This window comes from Talpa occidentalis, unplaced genomic scaffold (genome assembly GCF_014898055.3).
Source record: "Talpa occidentalis isolate TD23 unplaced genomic scaffold, MPIMG_talOcc4v2.1 talOcc4.14, whole genome shotgun sequence".
NCBI lineage: Eukaryota > Metazoa > Chordata > Mammalia > Eulipotyphla > Talpidae > Talpa > Talpa occidentalis.
In genome coordinates this window covers 68337156-68344947 of record NW_023601433.1, presented here as the reverse complement: position 1 = coordinate 68344947, position 7792 = coordinate 68337156, and the positions used below count along the sequence as shown (strand labels likewise).

The 7792-nt window shown below is 39.8% G+C and overlaps 1 pseudogene; it reads right to left on the bottom strand.

Annotated features, from left to right (window-relative positions):
- Positions 1-7792, bottom strand: part of LOC119244747 (armadillo repeat-containing protein 3-like) — a 156328-nt pseudogene that overhangs the window by 18868 nt on the left and 129668 nt on the right.

The following is a 7792-nucleotide window of genomic DNA, read 5'->3' as shown; positions in this document are numbered from 1 at the left end:
GAAATGCACTACTATAGTATCTGTGCCTGGAGGACAAAAAGAATATTATATCTTTATTTCTGAGTATAATACAGAGAGCACTCTAACTAAATGTATTCTTTTGGCAAAGATCTAATTCATGTATTAGTCCCTCCATTTATTCACTTATCCACTTATTAACTGTTTACTATGCAAACACTATATTATGCAAGGTAATTATTCATGACACGCCACAAAGGAAAAACTTCAATTCCATTCCCTAAAGTCTTAAGTGGTTTATGGTTTTTCAGAGACCATATATTTCAAAAAAGAGAACACAGGAGGCGTATAGAGAGGAAGATGCAGCCAATTTTGAGGGCTGAAGAAAGGCCTCAAGGAAGATAGAATGACTGAGTTGTGTTTGGGAGGAGAACAAAAGTAGACTAGCTTTCCAAGGTAAGAAATCAAGGAGGTATAAATGAGAGAAGGGAGCACACTGGCAGAAGTACAAACAGTATGATATTTCTGGAGTGTAGTGTTCACCTGGGAAGAAACTTTGGGCTTAGGGAGGGAGGGTCAGGCCATTGAATAACAGCCTAAGAAGTTTACCATTGACCTTGAGGCACTGGCACACAACAGGGCACATATAATGTGATGAGGTCCATCTATTTGAAAGCTCAGTCAGAGGGCAGTGTGGGGAGGAATGCAGCAGAATCGTCTACAATATTCCAGGAAACAGATGGACTACTCTGCAAGATACATGAAACAAGTCATTGTTTATCACTGTCTGTTCAAGGCCTAGTGTAGTTCCTGCCACATAGCACTTGGTAAATAAATACTTGTTTGACGTGCTCACTACCTTAATGGATGAATACAAGTAAACTGAGCCAATGGGAACAAGAAAGAGGAACAGAGTAGATCCCTAAGAGTTAGAAAAGACTTGGTAGTTGTCTGAGCACATAGCACATCATGAGAGCTCAGGACTCAAGGAGATGTAGTCTCATATTGCTGATCTACCACTTACCAGCTCTGCTTAAACACATTATTTCTTCAAGCTTCAATTTCATCTGTAAATACATGGGGATACAGACATACTTTTTCAAGTGGGCTTAATGCATATAAAACACAGTACTTGGCACACAATAGGAATCCAGTAACTATCAACTATTGTAATTTATATTGGGGAGACTTGAAACAAAGTTTTAGGATGGTTGAATGGTGCCACAGTGACGAGTACATAAGAGAAATGCAAAAGGGGAAGGGATGTTTGTAGGTTTATAGTAAATCTTTTTTTTAATATTTATTTATTTATTTATACAAGAACCGGGGTACAGGCCAGATGCTCAGGAGGGTGAGAGGATTCACCAGACAGAGCAGGGAATAGAACAGGCAGACTGATGAAATACACTGTTGAGGGGAGCAGCGGGTGAGACAAGAGAGGTCTGCCGAGCCATGTGGGACCCTCGCCAGCCGGCCGGGATTGAACTGTGTGCTGCAGAGGCTGCAGACAGCTCCACAGCGCTGTGCTCAAGCGCCTGCACCACCAGGGGAGGCCCTATAGTAAATTTTTATGAATAGAACCAAACATACTTCTATACATTGAATTTGTAAAAAATGCAATTCTGTGTTTCAAAATTTTGAAATATAAGAAAAGCACAATAGTATGTGGAAGCCATGTGTATAATTTAAAGACTCAAAATAAAAGGCACACCTTTGCCTACCACCCAACTTTAAAAAATGGCACATTTCAGTGACTTGAATGCTTGTGTGCTCTTCTTAATTACATCTACCTCCTTAAGTCCCCTGATAATCAATGATTACCTTGAATTAGGGGTTCATCATTCTCTCATTTTCCTTTATGGGTTCTAACTTATATACATATATGCCTATACAACATACTACTTAGTTCTGTATATTTTTGAATTTAAAGTAAATGCAATCATCATTATATATTCTTCTGCACTTGTTTTTGCTTACTTAGCATTATGCTTGTTGAGATACATCTTTGAATCAGTAACTATAGTTCATTTTCACTGATGTGAGATTCTATTTTATCAATAAGCACAAATTCTGTACCCAGTCTCTTAACCATTGGACAACTGGTTTGTTTCCAGGTGTGTAGAAATTATAAAAATTCTTCCCAGAGCACAGCGGCAAGAGACTTGATAGATTGCAGGGTTACAGGGTATGCTACAGGGTTTGCCACATAATGCCAGGTGGTTTTGCAAAATGCTACACCCAATCATAAAGGACTTAAAAACCAGGTTGGTTCAAACACTTGAAACTGTTTCTAAATGATCCACCAATAAGTGTGGCCTGGGAACATGAGAGAATCCATGTTCCTAGAATTCTCACCTCTGTCCGGGCCTCAAAGTCGCAGGCTGTGGCAGCGACAGCCAGAGCCGCCTTGCTCTGCACAACGGTGTTGGCAGAACGCAGAGGGCCGAGAAGGGCCTCCATGATCCCCCGGGTCTGCATGTGCACGCGCAGAGGCTCCTGCGTGGCCATGTTGGTTAAGGCGGTGGCCGCGTTGGCAATCGCTCCGTCTCGGTTGCTGGCCAGGATATTTATTAATGGGCCGATTCCATCAGCTTCTGCGACAGCACTGGGTACACGAAGGGGAAGTGAAAATATCTTGGAGCATATGACAAAGTCTATAAAGAAGTGAGTACATAAGGGGCCTCCCTGGTGGCGCAAGGGATTAAGACGCAACCTATGAACCTATCCACAGCCACTGCAGCACGAGTTCCATTCCCACCCAGGGAGCTATCCACATGTCTCTGGTGAATCCTCTCACCACACCCCCGCATCTCTGGCCTGCAACCCAGTTCTTGTATGCATAAATAAATAAATCTTAAAAAAAAAAAAGAAATGAGTACATGAATTAATTTTAAAGATTTATTTATTTATCTATACAAGCACTGGGTACAGTCAGAAGCGCAGGAAGGTGAGAGAACTCACCAGAGCCAGAGCAGGGAGCAGAACAGGCAGACTGACGAAATACACTGCTGAGGGGAGCAGTGGGTACAGCAGGAGAGGTCTGTTGCGTCATGTGGGACCCTCGCCCGTGGACGGGGATCGAGACAGTGCTGCAGAGGCTGCGGGCAGCTTCGCAGCCCAGCACTCAACCACTGCGCCACCAGGGGAGGCTCATGAATTAATTTTAGAAGTAAATTAAATTAGCCTCAGTGAGATGGATCCAGAATTAAAAGAAATCTGAGAAAATGTCAAGTAAGAGAAAATTGTTAAAATCCTTTTGTACTTTTACAGCTTTTGGTTATAGAAAAATGTATGATTACTTATTAGAAACCCTATATAGGACCTCCCTGGTGGTGCAAGGGGTTAAGGGCTGCACTATGATGTGGTCCGCAGCCTCTGCAGCACGAGTTCGATCCCTGGCTGGCGGGGAAGCAGCCCACATGGCGCAGCAGACCTCTCCTTGCTCACCCGCTGCTCCCCTCAGCAGTGTGCTTAGGTAGATCTGCCTGTTCTGTTCCCCACTCTGTCTCTGGTGAATCCTCTCACCCCCCTCCCCTCGCATCTCTGGCCTGTACCCCAGCTCTTGTATGCATAAATAAAAATCTTAAAAAAAAAGAAATCCTATGTAGTTTTTCTTTTATAAACTCAGTGATATTTACAAAATGAGAAAATTCTATTCAAAGAAAGTCTACTAAAATATTCCTTTAAAAATAAAATAAAATAAAATATTCCTAACCAAAATAAAATATTCCTAAACAAATTTAAATAGGAAGAATGAGTGAGCATGAGAACATAAAATTCTCCTGCCCATCATCCTCTTTTTCAAATGAGGCTGTTGATTGTAAGCTGAGGTTAATACATTTGAAACTAGAATATCATTTTGGAGGTGGTGTTGCTTTTACAAATCAAACATCAAAGATCAACGTCATAATATTGACATGAACAGACAGTTTACTAATTTAGGCATATTCAGTTGTTGTATTTCCCATTTCCGGCACAAAAGGAGTATAGCCATTCATGAATTTATTAATATTTTTCACAATTATATGTCTTTTAAGTACACTATATGTCCCATATTCTGTGCTTTGTAAAAAAAAAAGTTGATATAAGAATAAACATTTTTAATAATAATTTTAACAAGTGAAGACGATTTGCTTATGTTCTGTAAAACTTGGATCTACTTCAAATTAGAAATGTTTCAAGGAATAAAACCCTTAGAGCATCTTTGTTTTAAAGGAATACCCCAAATTATGTGCTAAAAACTTATGTAAATCATCATGATAACAGAGGAAATCAAGACAATTGGAATTTGAGACTCCAGTAATTTGGACCTCTCTTCATCTTTACATTTAGGATCTTATTAAAAACCAAAACACTTGGTAGATTTTCATCACTGTAAACAATGCTTTGGCTAAATCGCACAATTCCTTTGTCATTTAGTGGTTTTTTTTTCATTGACAATCTTCACTTGTAAAAAAATGTCTCGGACAGTTAAAGAGTATACAATAGAGGTACTTCAATGGCATGCATGTCAGAAACCAAAGTATTTTAGGTAAATGCATACCTAAATATCAGGAGCTTTGTGTTTTTGTGAACCAGAAAGTTTTGGGGGAAATTTAAGTATACAGAAACAGAGTCTGTCATTTGAACTAAAGAGAAGAATTAAAATTATTTTAAAAAATAGGTACTGGAGATCCAAGAATTTTCATCATGTATATTTCTGCTCAAGACCTTTCTGCTGGGGTTTCGGCTGCTTCCTTCTCCAGTACAATGGCATATCTGGCCTTGGTTCACTTCTGTTTCTACCTCTTGCTTTTTCATTGCTCTTTATGGAGGTAGTAAAGCAAAGTACTTAAAAGAATATAGCTGTTTTAAAAAGCAAAGTTTCTAGTGCACAGTGGAACAGAGCTTTTACTAAATTGAACATAACTGCCAACATCAAAAGGCAAACCCTACATGCACAGCTGGGAGCACAACTTGCATCATATACATGTCTGCTGTGGGTCTCTGTGTGCAGCTCTCATTAAGTATAAAAAGCACAACTGAGGCTAAATTAACAATGTGAAAAAATCAAGCTATGTTCTTGGCTTAAAAAACTAATTTCATTTAAAGAAAGAGTGCAGAATTTGTATATTTTTCAAAGAAATACATTAATTTTATGTCTTTTAAACCCAAAATATTCTATTTTATTTTTCCCTGTATCTAATATATACACAAGCTGAGGCCTGTCATTTATAAAACATATTTCTGCTTCCTGATTAGTGTAGCATTATCCAAATGAATGGGACAGAAGTCAAACTGCTTTGCTACGAAATGCAGAATTAGAGGGACATATGTCATCACAATAACCTGAAAATATTTTCTGTTATTTACTACCATTAGCCTGCATTCATATGGAATTAAATCAAGTTTAAAATATAATCTGAAAAAAAAACCAAACCTAAAAACCAAACATGGGAATGTATAAAAACATCTGCTTATTCCATTTGACGTATGTAAACAGAAGTGAGGTTTGACATGTCATGTGTATCCAATTTATCACAAAGTCCTATTTTCCTCCTTCATACTTCTATTTCCCTTTTTCTCCATATCCATTTCACCCACCAAATCCAAACCAGCACCCTCTCTTGTGGACTGATACACTCTCCTAACACGTCTCTCCTCTCTTTTAATCCTTTCTCCATCTTACAACAAAACTGAGTTTTAAAATAATGAATGTAATCATGTTTATCTCCTATTTGAAACTTCCATGGTTTCCCATTGCTCAGGATGAAACCCAAATTTCTCCCATGGCGTCCAAGGCCCTGTGAGAGTGGACCCCGCCTCCCTTACCAGCCCTACCAGCCCCACCAGCTCCACCACCACCTACTTCCTGTCTTCAATGTTGAGGCCTCACTGGTGACCTCGCTGTCTCACCTCAGCGCCTCCCCTGTGCTGTTCTACTTCCTGATACCTCTTCCCCTTGGATAAATTCCATTCAGCTTTCAAGGTCTGGTACAAATATCTCTCCCTCAAGGAAGCATACTTTCACCCCAAAACTGAGTCAGGGCTCTACTTTTCATGAGCTCAGAGCAGTCCTTTGCTAAACATATATGTTTTTTCTTGTCTTTTTAAAAATAATGTTTTGGCACAAATGTTCACAGTCAGACAACAGTAATAAACTTAAATACTTCATAGCATTTGTATGGAAAGGAAAGGAATTCAACATAATTTTTATTGTATATCTCCAAGAATACTGTTAAGCAGAAATTCAATTGCACAGATAGTGTCTATTTACAACTCACTGAAAATACTCGGCTAATTCATGTCTGTGCTCTTGGATCAGCTGTCTCCCACCTCCATCACTTCTCTAATTATGGGAAGTAATTTCTATAGGGAGCTGAAGAAATGAAAGTTTGCTCTGTAGACAACCTCTTAGCAATATGAGTGTCATATTGGTTGTATCCGTCAGAATTTGGTCCTTGCTGCAGTTTGGAGATTCACATATAGCTCATCTGTAGAGCTGGTTACGTGATTCAAGGGTGACCTTGGGCAGCACATCAATCTGTTTAACGGAGCCCACACACAGGGTAATATGTGGGACTTGGGGGAGCAGATGGCAATGTTGGCAACCAGAACCTTGTTTGTTAGCAGTGATTATGACCATTCCCCTCAGAATGACTTTTCATGTCTCTGTGAGGTCTGTCACACCAAGGAAGGCATGTTGGTGGCAGGCGCCCTGCAAGTGGTCAGGGAGGTACAATCAGCCGACTCAGGGTTGGCCAGCCTTAGAATTACGTAGGCTCCAGGGAATTCTAAGCAGGTGTGGGGGCAGAGGACCTTGTCCTTTATGATAAACAGGCTGGTTACCACAGCCAGATTTGGGATACTGGGAACAGGATTCCTGACTCTCATTCCACTCACTTTTTCTACAAAGATAATGATCCAAGAAGATGAGTGCGCTCATTAAATTGATCCCTTTCTGAGTCTAAAATAACTACTATCCCACTGCTACCCCACAGGTGCAGATGCCTGAGATATGTGGCCCCAAATGCTGGATGAACTCCAGAATTGACCAAAAACAGGCAGAGAATTTTTTTCTTTTAAGAAACTTGTCAGTAAAAAGGGAGAGAATTGCAATTACTTTGAGGCAAATGCTTACAATGAAGAGTTCAAGTAACATAACTATAATAGTAAAACTCAGTCTTTTAAATAGACACATGAAGTATTGCATAACATAGCAAAATAAAAATGTTTAAAATTACGTGAAACCAAATTGTTACTGCCATATTGATGTGCTTGGAAGGCTTGACTTTGAGACTTTCAGAATATGCTCTGATGCTATAGTAGCTGTGACAACACAGTTTCTCAAGAGAGAGTTGCCAGTTGCTGGGAAATGCTCATGCAGCTGGCCCACACACTGCATGCCAGGCTTTGCTCTCAGTCAGGAGGCAGGCAGGCAGGGTCTAAGGGACAAACGTGATTGTCCTGCAGGTTGTCCTGCAGGAATCCATGTTGGATTCCTTATTGGATTCCTTATTGTCCTGTCCCAAAACAACACTTCCATACATGCCACCCTCCATTTAAGAAGCTTGAAAGCTCTGTACAGCACATGCAGTTTCAGTTACCCACCATCAACCATGGCCTGAAAATATCACATATAATATCAAAAAATCATGGAAAATGACTTAGCCACAAATGAGTAAAAACAGAATTTATACATGCTTTAAGTACTACTTTCAAATTGAGAGAGAAATCACACAATTTTCCTCTGAAAATCAATAAAATTGGTAATTAAACCTAAACAAGATACCAGAACTTTAAAAGGAGGTTCTGCTATGTCAGGTCTCTGTTTTCTAGGTAATAAAGCAGCATG